Source organism: Leopardus geoffroyi, chromosome B2 (assembly GCF_018350155.1).
Source record: "Leopardus geoffroyi isolate Oge1 chromosome B2, O.geoffroyi_Oge1_pat1.0, whole genome shotgun sequence".
Lineage (NCBI taxonomy): Eukaryota > Metazoa > Chordata > Mammalia > Carnivora > Felidae > Leopardus > Leopardus geoffroyi.
In genome coordinates, this window is record NC_059332.1 from 136,747,705 (window position 1) to 136,762,735 (window position 15,031).

At 43.8% G+C, this 15,031-nt stretch overlaps 1 protein-coding gene and 1 long non-coding RNA gene across 2 annotated transcripts in view; one reads left to right on the top strand and one right to left on the bottom strand.

The window, feature by feature from the left end:
* Window positions 1–7,417: 7,417 nt before the first annotated feature.
* On the bottom strand, window positions 7,418–9,836 carry LOC123609185. The gene is made up of 2 exons (XR_006717657.1): window positions 9,736–9,836; window positions 7,418–7,554 (listed from the first exon to the last, which is right to left on the bottom strand). It is a non-coding gene; the product is annotated as an uncharacterized LOC123609185 (long non-coding RNA).
* A 78-nt stretch (window positions 9,837–9,914) lies between these two features.
* ESR1 (estrogen receptor 1) overlaps window positions 9,915–15,031 on the top strand; it is a 390,751-nt gene continuing 385,634 nt past the window's right edge. The window contains exon 1 of the mRNA XM_045500070.1: window positions 9,915–10,004. The gene's annotated coding sequence lies outside the window, so the exon portion shown is untranslated. The remainder of the gene's footprint in view (window positions 10,005–15,031) is intronic.

Consider the following 15,031-nt stretch of genomic DNA (forward strand, 5'->3'; position numbering starts at 1 on the left):
GAAGAAAAGTGATTCCCACGTTCAGGGCCACCAATCTGGAATCATAGTCGCCCAAGTTTTAAATACCATATATACCGATGCTTCCAAATTTATATTTCCATCCAATCCCTTTCCCTTGACCTTCAGTTGACAGACTGCCATATCCATTTTGCTTTCTAAATTGGCATCTCAGATTTAACCTGCCTAAAACTGGACTCTGGAACCCTGTCTTCCCCCAGATCTTTACCAGCTGGGGTCTTCCTATCTCGGCAAATGATAGCTCCGTGCCAAGATTCTGGAGGCCAGCATCCTGGGAGCCTTGCTTCTGGCCTCGCCTCTTTCTCTCACTACTGGAACATCACATATATAAGTGAATACGTTGGCTCTACCTTTCAAGTGCACTGAAAACATAACTCCTGATGTGAGCACCGTCGGTTGTCACCTGAATCGTGGCCGTGGCTTCCTAATTGATCCCTGCCTCTCCCACCTCCCCACCCACACTCCAGTCTATACTGATCAGTTTTTTTTTAAGTTTATTTATTTGAGAGAGAGCAAGAGTGCAGGAGGAGGAGGGGCAGAGAGCGAGGGAGAAAGAGAATCCCAAGCAAGCCCTGTGCTATGAGCATGGAGCCTGACGTGGGGCTTGAGCCCATGAACCATGAGGTCATGACCTGAGCAGAAACCAAGAGCCTGATGAGCCAGCTGAGCCACCCAGGCGCCCCTATATTGATCCGTGGTAGCGAGACTTCTAGAACATGAGTCAGATGATGTCAGTCCTGCTCAGAAGCCCCCAGTGGTTTTCCATTGTACTCTGAGTAAAAGTCTACCCCTCATTGGATGGCCTGAGAGGTCCTACCCAACTTGGTGCTCCTTCACCTTTCCCCTCCCCTCCCCTCCCCTCCCTTCCCCTCCTTCCTCTCCCTTGTGGAGTTAATTCAGCCACTCTCACTGCTTTCCTGTTCCTGGGTGTGCCCAGGACAATACTATCTTGGCACTGGCTGCTGTTTGGGGCTGCCGTGTGCCCAGAATGCTCCTCCCCCAGACAGCTGCTTGCGTCCTCGCTGTCTTCTGGTGTTTGTTCGATGTCATCTTCTCATGTCGCCCTGTCTGACCGCCCTTCTCAAAAGTTCAACCCTTGCCTGGGTGGCTTAGTCGGTTAAGCTTCTGCCTTCGGCTTAGGTCATGATCTTGTGGGTTTGCAGGTTTGAGCCCTCTGTCGGTCTCTGTGCTGACAGCTTGGAGCCTGGACCCTGCTTCAGATAGATTCTGTGTCTCCCTCTCTCTCTGCCCCAACCCCCTCACGCTCTGTCTCTCTTTCTCTCTCTCTCAAAAGTAAATAAACATTAAAAAAAAATTTTTTTTTTAAAGTTCAACCCTTGCCCTTGTACGTGTCTCCTTCCAGGCTTTACTTCGCCTCTGTCCTTGTCCCCGTTTGGCTTTCTCTGTATATTGGATTTATTGCTTATCGTTTATTCCTCCACTTTCTGCACTAGAATATCAACTTCACGGGGTCAGGGATTTTTGTCTCTTTTGTTTGCTACTATGTCCCCAACACCTGGAACTTTGCAGGTACTCAGGAAAGAATTACTACATGAAAAAAATGAACCGGTGTCCAGGATAAGCTCTACAATCCCGTCCAAGCGACTGGGTTTGCCTTGCTCGTCTGTGGACCCAGTCTTGGCCGTATGCCCTTGTCTCTGGGAGGAAGGACTTCCCAGCCTGAGACCTGAGGCTCCGGGGCCTGTTGTGCCACCCCCTCACCTGTCCTGCCCCCGCTGGAGCTCTGCCAACCTCCTGAGCCCATTGGGGTCCTGGCTCGGAGCCTTCACTCGTAGCACTGAGCATCATGTGCCTCCGGCTCTCGGCACCCACCCCTGGCTGAGACCCTGCTTGCACTCGTATTCTTACTGCTTACTTAAACAAGCGCCCCTTTCCCTCACCAGCTGCTCCTCTCCGTGTTTGTTGGTTTGTTGTTTACTGAGAGAGAGGGTGAGCGTGTGCAAGCAGGGGAGGGGCAGAGAGTAGTGGACAGAGGATCTGGAGCAGGCTCTGCAGGGACAGCAGCAAGCCTGATGAGGGGCTCGAGCTCGCGAGGCCTGGGATCGTGGCCTGAGCCGAAGTGGGACGCTCCACGGACCAAGCCACCCAGCCACCAATCTCCTGGAGTTTTTGATATATTGGTCAACCCCAGTCCCGCCTGAGCATCCATTTTAATAATTTTTAGGTATACTTCAATTGGTTCCTCCCGGCAGACCGCATGAAACGTGATTCTTTCTAAGGATGCATTCTTGAGAAGGTGGAAAATGTGCTTCAGGATCATCCGAACGTCGTTGCTCTGAAACCCGCATGAACAGTGTGTGGCCAAACTCCTTACGGCCTCGACAGGGTCTCCTGGGGGAGGACACCGCGGTAGGGGTGGGGGGGAAGGAGGGGAAGGGGGGGAGGGCCCTGCGCCTGCCATTTGTCTTGTGGCTTCCTCTAGCTCTAACCCTAACGCCAGAGCCCGGGGCTCACAGAAGCTTCTGAGGGCAGCAGTGACTCTGGAAACTGGAGGTTGTCCTAGACTATTTCACAACACTTCTCTCCAGTAAAAAAAGAAAAAAAAAAAAAAAAAAAAAAAAAAAAAGGAAAAAGAAACAAGCCAGCCTCATTCTCTTCAGCCTCGGTGTTACATAATCTAACATTTCCCTTGCTGGTTGAAATGAATATCCTTTCTCTGCCTGGATAAATAGGACACCGACTCTTCGGATAGGCTGCTTCCTCTGTTTAAGCGCTTGTGAGGGATCCGGCTGCTTTTGTTGGGTTGGTGGTGGCCCGCGGCTCGCAGCAGCTGGGCCTGGGCCAGGTCCTGCCTCAGGGCTCCTTCTTGGAGTGTGGCTTCTGCCAAAACACCTTTTAAATGTCTCAACGAGCAGCGCACAAAGACCCACTGTGGCGGTTGTGGTGCCTGGAAGATGGCTCACTCGATGTGCTGGGACCGAGCTCTGGCCGTTCACAGCCGGAAATCTCCTGTTGCTCCTTACACACCTCCCTGGAGGGTAGAAGCCCCCCTAGAAAAGGCATTGGAAACGGAGAGTTTAATAGACCCGGAGTTACAAACACAGCCGTATCAGCCGTCTGCCCTGCCTTCACTGGACAAGCGTTTACTTGATAACTTGGCACAGATCTTCCTCTACTTACCTGGTTTATGTCTCAATAAACCCATCCTAGGTTGAAAATATTCTAAGTCAAACATGCATTTAACACACTGGTACATCTTTCGTTTCCTCAGAGACTAAGTGTTACTGGCGTAAAGGATAGAGTTGGGTCTCTTTGGGGGTGATGTCTGGGTGTTACTCATTCTAAATTCCAGGAGCTGCTTTGCATAACAGGTGGACACGGCTGGAGAGACCTCAAGTTTGGAAAATCAAGATCTCTTTGGAGTTTTACAAGGAAAATGTTCAAAAACGAGAAACTGTCCCAATTTGTTTTAGAAGAAAAGTACAAGTTGTAAAACTTTATTAATCTGGTAAAGGGCACTGATTTTCAAAAGGAAAACGAATCATTTAGGCAGTGTTAAAATGTCACAGAAACAATTATGTGGTAACAGAGTAAACATTCCGTTTACAATGATAAGCCTGTTCCTTCAGTAGTTCTTAATCTTGTTTGGGCTTCTTTTTTTTTTTTTTAATTTTTTTTTTGACGTTTATTTATTTTTGAGACAGAGAGAGACAGAGCATGAGCGGGGGAGGGGCAGAGAGAGAGGGAGACACAGAATCGGAAACAGGCTCCAGGCTCTGAGCCATCAGCCCAGAGCCTGACGCGGGGCTCGAACTCACGGACCGTGAGATCGTGACCTGGCTGAAGTCGGACGCTTAACCGACTGCGCCACCCAGGCGCCCCAATCTTGTTTGGGCTTCTTAAAGAATCAGATGAAGTTTCCAGACTGTTCTCAGAAAAATGCACATGTGTTTATGTGTTCAAAAGATTGGATACGGTTTCAGGGCCTTCGTGGATCTTTGCTTTAGAGAGTGGAGTTAGCAAACCAGTAAAGGCTGGAATGCCTTTATGAAAGAGATATATGAATGTGCAGTAATCAACCAAAATTTAGTTATGAGGAAAATGATGTTAAAGACATTAGTTGCCAAGTAATGGCATGAAATCATGTTTCTGTTATTATCTATTTTAAGCGTACTTTGCATTTATGGTGACCTCACGCTTCCTCTTTATATGCTATTATCTTCCCATTGAACTCAATGCCCAAACTGTGCAATTAATTATGTTGCGTCCTGTCTCTGATGTAATTATCTAGTTTGGTTCCTTGATTCCTACGTTTTATCTTTTACTCCTTGTCCCTATTTTAAGAACCTTGAAGGTATTGGAGCTTGGGGAAAAATAGTTTCCAGTATAGATTTTGACATTGCAGAGGAAGCTTTCCAAACCCAGACAGGGATGTACTTGGGGCTATTCAGCGCCCATAAATGGTCAAGGTCTGCTATTCCGTTGCTCAGAGAGCACGGTGAAGGTTAGGTGTCTCGGCCATTGGAGACAACAGAGTGATGTGGACTGGAGATGAACAGGTCTTTCTGTTCTATTGAAGTTCTATTCAGGTTGAAATTTGTTTGAATGAAAAGAAGAATCTGTCTTCCAGGCACTGTGTGAATTACTGTCGTGAATCTGGATGGGGTGAGATGCATTCCTAATCCACTGCCGTCATTGGAGGTAGGAGATGCGGGAGATACACAAATAACTGGGGCTAGACTGAATTTGCCATTTATCTGAGAGTGTTATCAAGTGTCCAGTAAAAGTATGTTTCCGTTCTGATGCATCAGTTACCAGGGTGTCATACAATTCATCTGTTGAAGTATCGATCTCCCTTCCCAGATGCAAGCTCTTCCGGGTCAGGTCTGTTCATCTTTGTCTGGCAGAGGAGATGCTTCCTAAGTACTTGTTGCCAGAAGGGAGAGGCGTAAGCAATGTGCTGTGGGGACTCAGGTGGATGAGAACAGGGCGATGTTGAACAATCACGAAAGGCTGCATGGAGAAGGCATGATCTTTGAGATGAACCTGGATGAAGTGGTAGGATCATAACTGACCTGGACAGGGAAGAGGCAAAAGAAACTAGAGACCAAGGCATAGGATACTGGAGGTGGGGAGGCTGGGCCCAGATTAGCAGGGAGGAGGTGGGTGGTTTGTACTACGTTTGTCAGGAGGGTGACCTGGTGAAGGTGTGTTCAATTGGTTAGAAATGGGAGAGACCAGTCAGGCACCCCTGCACGGTCCATCCAAGAGCTGAAGAAGGCTTAAGTAGTGCGATATGGACAAGGCAACAAAAGGCACGGAGGCTGGAGATACTTTGGAGGTGGAGTCTGAGGTCCTTGTAATCCACAGTTCCTTAGGATAAGCCAGCCCGGGGCAAAAATAGGACGAAAGCAACAAAATGAAGTACTATTTTTCTCGCTTTGCTCTCCATCAACGGTTCTACAATCTGCAGCCCTTTCAAAATCTCCCTCCTTGTGGTGCCTGGTGAGTAAGCAGGTGCTGGAGAACTTGTCACAAGTGCTGAGCCTCACTGCAGGCCTGAGGAAGCCACAGGGTTGGCCAAGGTTGTTGCCGCCAGTGCCCATTAGAGGAGCCAACATGGGCAGGACCCACCTGCTGCTAAGGTGGCTGGCCATATCCTCAAGTGCGGAGTATTCCTCACTCCTAATTGTTATCTAGTTGAGGCATTGAGGCTTCCCTTTGCACTCCATGTCTTACAGAGATCTTTTTCAGCTTTTAATGGCAATCTCCCCTTTTGCTATGATTCAGGCATTTGTGCTGATTGGGCAGCTGATGAACTTAGTGACCGATCCTGTGCTGTACTTAAAAATCGTTGTTCTCTGGCCCTGGCTCCTTGAACTTGGATGAAATTTGTGGAGTTCTCTTTTCTCCTTAGAAGTACGCTTTAGTAGTCGATGAAAATAAACTACTGGAAAGGGCTACCACTCTCTGAATCCTGGCTGAGACTTTGCTTCTGAGGAGGAGTATGCGAGTTTGTGTATCTATCTGGCTACTGAGTCGGGTGGTGGCTAGAAACTGGTATTTGGGGAGAAGAAGAAGTAAGGGGCAGGATATTTTGGGGAGCAGGAAGGGTCAGAGAGCTATTTTCTGTGCTCAGCAGGGTGAATAGCTTTTCCATTTAAAATCATCGTATTCCTCAGATGTGATTTCTTTTGTCGCCTCAATAAATATGAAAGCCCTCTTCTAGTAGAATTTTTTTCAATAGTTATTTCTTCACATGGGATGTTTGTGGCTTGATATATATCTTTTTCTATATAAAGAAGAGGCATGTGATTTAGGAAGGCAGGTTTAAGTCTTCCTAAAGATGAAGTATAAAGTTTCATTGAATTTGTTGATTTTTCTCCATAAGTTTCTTCTGTTTGAACTTAAGAAAGATAGTTCTTATGTATGTATGTATGTATGTATGTATGTATGTATGTATGTATTTTTGTATGTATTTGTTTATTGGAAGAGACTATCCCTATCAACTTCAACTACAGGGCATCGATGTTGATTAAATGACAGGGGAAAGAGTCATCAGGCATTAGTCATATGACTAATATGTTATCAAATATCCCGGACCTGTATGTACATTACACACAGGACTGTTGGGTTTTGCACCTTCTGCTACAAAAACTGGCACCTGCAGTCCAGGATGAATGTTTTAGTTACACTCTTGATGGGAAGGAACAGAGACTCCCCTGGGTGCCTGGCGATAAGGGTTAGCAGAGAATTTGTATGACGTCCACAATCTCACTAGTGACCAATGCATCTATAGCCAGACCCTGCCATGGGCTCAAGGCCTCAGTGCCCCATATTTGCTCATATTGACACCCTGGGTTTCTCTGTTCCCACATAACTTTACTCGCTAAGGGCTTTTGCTTACTGTGGTCTCCAGTCTACCCCAAAACATTCTTCCTGCCCGTGTGCCTCACTAGCTCAGTCTAGGTTTCCAAAATTCATACTCCAGAGAGCTTGAATACAATTGGTCAAGTTCATCTTTTCACAGTAGGTCATGTCCTTGGTCACTGCCTATCTTGGTTAGTTTCCTATCCCTGGCCCATTTAGCTGTAACCTGAGGTGAGAGCTGAGGGTCATCTGGATGTGAGTTGGTTGTTTCAGAAACAGGATGGGGGAAGGGCTGGGCAATTTACCTTAGAAAGATGAGCGAGTGGATACTCAGGTACTAACTGGTGTTTCAAGGCAAGCAGAGTTTCAATTTTGGTTGCTTTTCACGAGGAAAACCAGAAGTTCAAAGCTGCTTTTATACTGTCATGGAATTCAGATAGTGTTTAGAGCAGTGGCCAATGGAAACATGTTTGCTAATGAGGACAAGTGAAGAATTTGGGCCATTATCGATGTAGTTGAGTCCCAGTTGAGTCTGCTGTCATCTGGGCTGTTAGACAAAAACACACACTCCAAATCAAAAACCTGATTTTTATTTTAACCCGAATCACCCGGATCACAGCAGGATTTTGCTTGAATGACCCAGACAGATTGCATCAATTTTCTGCTTTACTTTGCTTGTGGAGACCGGGCTGTTAGTGGTTACTTCTGGAATGAGAAAATGTATTAAAAAAAGGTTGGAACCTGGAAAGATTTCTAGAATAGTATTATACTGTTTTACTTGTTCTTTTCTTCTTACTTGTTTTTTTTTTTCATTATTCAGCCTAATCTAGTAATCTAGTATTCAGTCTAATCTAGTAATCTAATTTAATTAGAAAATTGTCCTCAAGAGACGTTTTTTTTTTTTTCCTATAAGAAAGCACAGGATATTTTTTTTTTTAATTTTTTTTTTCTTTCAACGTTTATTTATTTTTGGGACAGAGAGAGACAGAGCATGACCGGGGGAGGGGCAGAGAGAGAGGGAGACACAGAATCGGAAACAGGCTCCAGGCTCTGAGCCATCAGCCCAGAGCCTGACGCGGGGCTCGAACTCATGGACCGCGAGATCGTGACCTGGCTGAAGTCGGACGCTTAACCGACTGCGCCACCCAGGCGCCCCAAGCACAGGATATTTTAAAACAGTGTTAGTCTAAGCCGACATTTAAATTTTTTAGTGAGCTTTTTAGAATGATAAGCTTTAAGATGATTCATTATAACACTTCAATATCAATCTATAGAAACTATTCTTAGCCATCCACTGATAAACTTGGGTGCTTATGTCCTGAGTTTGAATGCTGACTCCAGCTCTAACATCTTGGCATCCTATGGTTTCCTCCTCTGTATGATGGGTTTGTGGTAGTACTTACCTCATTGGTTGTTGTAAAAGTGCTTAGAACAGTATGTAACTTCTTGTATGTGTCCAGAGACATTTGCTACTCTTTTTTCTTCCCCACTTGAGAAAGCACATATTGGAATGCAAATAAATGCCAATCATGGTCTTTTAAAGATAATGAATCTAATTTGTATTTTATAGGAATTTTACAGTCTACATTTATATTTTCCAATGAAAAGAAAGTAATCTATAACCTTCAGTTTAGAACCCACCAGCTGTCCTATTTTGAGAACTGTTGCTGTAAGTGGTTTTCTTCTCTGTATTGATGGGTACATTGGATTTTAACAGGTAGCTAAATGGTATTTGGAAAGCATAGTTCATCCATTCTGGCAAATAAAATAATTGAAGGATTTCATGAACTTAGACAAAGATATTTTGCTTTTAAAATGTTTAAACTGTTCAAAACATCTTACTGAAGAACTTACCTTTCTCCAGAAACCCTGATAAAAATAATTAAAAGCTAATAAAACCCCGATGTTGCACTAGTACGCATGATTGTTCTTTTTGTAAGTGGATCTTGTTGAAATTTGTGTCTCTTAAACCAAAATTAAATACTGGACATATTAGCGGAGATGTTCTGCTCTACATATTCTGGAGAAATTAATCTCAGACTGATTTGCATATTCAAATTATATTATGGGCTAACTCACATGTATAGAGGAGACTGAAGACAGTTAAGATCCTTTATTTCAAAATGTTTTAAAGTGTTGATTATGAGAATTTTGATTTTCTTTCTATCCTAAGACAGATTAGAGCTGCATCCCCTGCCCTACAGATGTCAACCTGCTCTTGGAGGTTCTAGAAAGCCCAGTAGCAAGATAGGCTCCTTCATTGTCTCCTCTGCCTTTCTCACTTCCAGAAAACCTAACCTTCCTAAGACCTTGAAGAGTAGAAACATCTAACATATTTTTAAAAATCCTTTACAATAAATACTATGTGAAGCACAGCCGGCTTTATAAGCTATTACCATTTTAACCTTATTTCTTTAACTTCAATATACTTCTTAGCCCATTTTCTATTTCAGGATGTTTATCTCCGTGTAAACAAAATGAAACACTGCACAAGCTCTTAAATGGCTGCGGGAAATGCCAGACAGTTTATGGAAAGATCAAATGACAGAAGGAATGGCCTAAGAGTTGGCGAGAAGCTGAGTCCCTGCAGGTTACTGAAGTCAGGAACCTAATTAATCAGTGACAAGAATGCAGTGGGTTGTTGAGTCAATGGCTGAATGGGAAAGTTATAAAAATGCTCCCAGAAGACATGTCCTCACTCCTGCGCTGAGCTGTAACTAATTTTGGATTAACAAAATTTATGTGCTGAATGAATGCTTTCTTTTTTTTTTTTTTTTTTCCCCAACTCGACATGCCCGTCTAGACCTCAAACTTCATTAGTAGTGAAGAGAAAAATCAGCTGGATTACTGAAAAAAAAAATTCAGGCAGATTAACAGATTACTTACCCTTTGTTAAACGTCTCTCTTGCCTGAAGTGCTAAGAAAGTTAGGGTCAGGTCTTGTGTGGAGAAAGGAAGACCGCCCCCTCCTCTGTTCTGTACAGGAGAGTTTCCACTCCTAGTCAAATGGTGGTGCTAGCTCTTTATTTTTGAGTTGCTGCGTTTCCTAATTTCATGGTCATAACAGCCTCCTGTCTACTGCTTGCTTCAGAACGGATTTCACCAAAACTGAAAATGCAGTCTCCATGCTCAGAAGCTTCTTAACGGGCTTGAAAGGTTAGTGTTCCTTTCTCTTGCCCATTCTGTAGCATAAGAAGACAGTCTTTGAGTGACATTCTTCTCCTCGAGTAGGTACTCCCATTTCTTTTCCTCAGTGTAAGTTTTTTCTTCTTGCTATATGTGCTACTATTTACAAGCGTGATGTAACTTTAGAGCTTCCCTCTCATGTTAAAAGATGTTCATTTTTTTCTTCTTAATGCTGCAGGGATATTTGCTCAGTTGCTGGCAAGCATGACTACGGCATTAAAATGTTGAATCTAAACTTGGTACAAAGTGGAAACTCACTTTTGGAATAATACTCAGCTGAGTCAGAGGGCAACACAGCTACCCTTTTCTCAGGCTGTCTGCCTGCCTCAGATAACGTACACTTATTGGATCCTGTCCTAGCTCTGAGTACTGTATTGTAGAAAAGGGCTGGACTTTTAGAAGTTCTTAATCGGGCTGATCACAGGCTAGCACGAGCACGCTACCTGTTTTCTTAAACTTTGGTGGCGTAATTTACGTTGAGCTTGAAGTCAGCAATCTGAATAAGCCATTATTGGTTTCCCGTCGCCGCCAAGGTTTCTGAAAAGCTACGCAATCTAGCAATACAAAAGCGAGACAGCCCGCCTTTAAATTGCCCTGCGATTTTAGGCAAGTTCATTTGAGTCTTGCTGCCCCAGTCTGCTCTCATGTGAAAAAAACTAGTGGTCATTTTTGTTTTCGGCGGGATGGTGTGTGCATCAGTTCCTCCCCCACATATGGCAGCGTGCTACTTGAGTAATGATGTGGCAGTCACAAAAGACAGGGCAGGATACTTTCATTTTGGTTAGAGGAATGCCACACGTTTCAGGAAATGTGCGTTAAGTTGTAAGTTTCAGGCTTTGTCAAGAGGGTAGCTGGTTTCAGACATGCTCACAGAAGCCAACGTGATTTTTTTTCTTTTTTTTAAATAAGGGTTGGGCTTTATCGGGACTTGGGATCATCGTACTGATTCCTGTTCAAATTTCTGTTGGCTTTGTGGGCCAGATCTAACAGGCTTGCAGAGCAACTCCTAACACGATGTTGCTGGGAAAGTCCTCTGGTTTTGAATGTGGCATATATTAATGTTATGTATGATGTAGCTTAATGTTGAGCATGAACTTATGAATATGAGGTAGAAGTCTTTGAATTTTATCTTAAAAAGCTCAGAGCGCCAAAAGACATGAAATTGGATGGGAACTTCTGAGACCAAGGGTTCAGAGCCCATTTCTACTCCATACAACTCCTTTGTGTTTCTCAAAAGCAAATATTTGCTCCCATTTTGTTACGATCCTATGGAGACCTGGGCACGCATGGCTATAAGACTTCAGAGGTTAGATGCAAGGCTGCAGAGCTTGTTAAGTTTTCAAGGAGGCTCGGAATAAGTATAAGGTAGGTATCAGAGACACAACCTGTCTTTAAAAAGTGCAAAATTTTGATTATAAATATAAGGGTCACATTTACCAGCAGGATATTTTTCTTAGGCCCTTGCAAATATTCGTTTTGTTTTATTGCTGATGACACTCGGAGGAAAGGGATAAAGCTCATGTGTCTTAAACTTGCTGCAAGGGCAGTAAAAAAAAAATTATCTTCCATGTAGATTAACTCTGACTTTTCATTCAGTTGTGGATTTAGAGCTAGCTCCCGCCACCTCCCCGCCAACACTCTCCTTAGCCCCCTGTAAACATAAATATTCACACTGGGTGTCTGCTACACAGTTATCTGTGGGTTCTTTGAGTATCTGTCCATGTTCGTTCAGCCCAGTTGGTCAGAGCAACCGCTTGGGCTGAGGGCCCGGTGGTTGGGCTTCAGTTTGCTTTGAACAGTGAATAGTTGTGCTCCATGGTAGCAGTTTGGCTACAAAGAAAAATAGGCAAGAATGGGAGTAACCAGCTCGGAGTAGACCATCCACATTGTGAAACAGTCCTAGCATATGTTTCATCGATGTTGGTTGAGACGCGGTCCTGCCCACCTGTCTTTATCAAGGCTGTGTCTCCCTTGTTAATCCCCTGTGAAGCTCCCTACAGTGCTATGTTTTAAGGCAGGTACTTTACAGGTGGCTTTTGGTGATGGTGGGGGGTTTGCCTTTTGGGCGACATCCCAGTAGACTCCCTCTGAATCATTCCCACTGACCACAATTGCAAAACCTTGCACATCAGTGAGTTTTATGGCTCTTTCTAAGGAGCATAACGTTTTTTTTTTCTCTGAAAGCATGTGACTTTTTTAGAGGATGAAGAGGCTTACGTTGTCTATTCACCCATGAAAACATTTGCCAGAAAGCTTATACTTCTGCTTAGGTCTTCCATAGCAGTAACTCTTTGGTGAGGGTTCGGACATTAGGTAGTTCAGTTCACCAATCCATAAGAGATGGCTGAGTCCAAGCCATACGGGGCCCCACCGCTCCACCCCAATCTGTGTGGTTCACCTCTGGTCTCAAATGCCTCACTTGCAAAGTAGGGATAATGAAAGTAGCTACGGATGTAATTGTATGGAATAAGTGAGATTGAACCACTCATTAAATGACTTGTCTTCAGGTGTTAGAAACTCACACAGGACAGAGTCATTTTTATTGCAAGCATGTACAGTGCCTGATAATAAGTGTTGGTAGAATAAATGACCAAACTCATGGTCAACACCATCGCTGTTAGGAATGTGTATTCATCTGATTGTAGCCGGGAACTTGATCTGAAAAAAGAGGGCAATCAATCCAGTCAGCTAAGCGTGGCACCTATAGAAATGCCACCGCTTTTGTAATGAGCACGAAGCGTTGGAAGAAACACAGAAGAAACACAGACGCCTCTAACATCCCTCCCTCCCTCCCTCCTTCCCTCCCTCCCTCCCTCCCTTATTCCTTTCCTTTGTGCCTGTGGGGACAGCTACTTTCCTTTGTGATGAGAAGAGTAGCAAAGAAAATGGGCAAGTTCTTGCTGAGACAAGTATGTCAAAAACTTGTTGCAAATGCTTCACATCCGTTTTGATGTCAAAAGAAGCATTTTCCTTGTTTGTTGGACAAGGCCTGAGTCTGTTCACACGTAGAGTTGTATGCTAACTTCTAATTCAGTGTAACACCCAAGACCTGAGTTAGTCTCTCACTCAACAGCTCTGTAACAAATACTTAGTGCCCATGAGACGGTAGTAATAGCAATTATATTAGCATCTGAGGTTTAGGGAGCTCTTCGCATAATACTTTTTATAGGTATTATTGCATTTAATCCTTATAACAACTCCAGATGGTAAACAGTATTATGATTCCAATTTTACAAGTGAGCAAAGTAAGGCTTTGCGAAGTTGGGTACTGTGTCCAACGTTAGAAAGCTTTATAAATGACAGTCCTAAGACTTGAAGATAAGCCTATCCTTTTGCAAAGTTCATGCTCTCAGCCGTGACTTGATGCAATTTTCTGAAGGTTTAGATCAGTGTGGTCCTTGCCTTGGTGAAGCAAGGTGAACATCTGGGGCTGGCAAGAGATAATGGCAGATTTCTCTATGCTGCAGTGTCTTCATCTGTAAAGGGAGAAAAATAAATAATAAATCTGACCTATAGAAGCTTTATGGCTATTGGTAAGGATTAAATTGTATATATATAATATATATATATAATACATATAAGAGCTTTGTAAAATATTCAGTTTTATAAAAGGTAAGTTTTTCTATGGAACGCATACATTCTTACTTAGTTACCTGTAAAATCTTGTCACTAAGTGTATGAGAGTAGCCTTGGTGTGGTGCTATGAAAAGCCATGAGAGGTGGGTCAACTTCTGTCCTAAAGAACTGAACGTGTGCACAGTGGTGAAAGTGTGGCTGGCCAAGTGTGTGAGTGTGGCAGGCAGGATGGGTGGGGTTTTGGAGGGAGAGAGGCAGACAGAGCCAGCATGTTACTTCTCTCAGTAATTCTCTTCCTGGGACCTCCCTGGAGTCTTCGAGATTCTCTCCGACTTCTTCGAGAAGACAAGTGGCTAGAAGCTGTCCTAACCTTTCTGTTGTAAAAACCACAATGATTTGTATTGGTTATACACCCGGAGCTCCATTTCCCTAACCCCAGCCTTCAGGAGCTTAATCTGACTTTACTCTCCTGTTTGTAGCTGTCACTAACCCTCAGTTCTTTGGGGTTTCTTGCTAAGAATGGATACAAATGAGGCACAACCCCTTTTTTGCTGCCTGGAAGATGATGGGCCCTTTATGGGCACTGCCAGTCACAAGGGGGAAGAGGTAGGCCACAACAAAATGACAATCCTGGGGAAGACGAACAGTGTAGGGTTCCTGCCCTTTGCTGGCACAGTATGTTGCCATTGGGCTTTTGGCATTTCTTTTTCCTCTGTTCTCACCAAACTCTTCTCTTATCACATGGCCAGCAGCTAGCTGAGCTCTCTAAATGAACCTCTTCCCCTAGGTTGGTTCAGAGGAAGCCCTTGAAACCCTTTTACAAATAGGCGGTCAGCAGTTCTGAGACCCTTCTTCCCTCTGTGGTTCCTAGAAATGATCGCATCGGGCTATTTCCTTAAAGAATTTTGAGAAGACGCCAAGAAATCCAAAGAAAATTTGTTTTTCTCACAGAAAACATTTGTCTTTTGTATTCTCGTTTTTATTTACTACAGCCAATCATTTGTCAAGATTCATTTTCATAAAACGATTTACAGAAAGGTATTTGATAAAGATGATCACAATATATATAATAATCCACTTAAATATATTTCTCTTTAAAACCATGTGACAGGGGCGCCTGGGTGGCTCGGTCAGTTGAGGGTCTGACTCTTGGTTTTGGCTCAGGTCATGATCCCAGGGTTGTGGGACGAGCCCTGTGATGGGCTCCATGCTGAGCTTAGAGCCTGCTTGGGATTCTCTCTCTTTCCCTCTGCCCCTTTCCCCTGCTTGTGCTCTTTCTGTCTCTCTCAAACAAAACAAAACAAAACAAAACAAAACAAAACAAAACAAAAACAACTATGTGAAAAGTGCGGATATCCATTTTTTATATGGATTTTTGAAAATCCTACTTGCTTCGAGTTTATAAAAGATATTTAGAGATT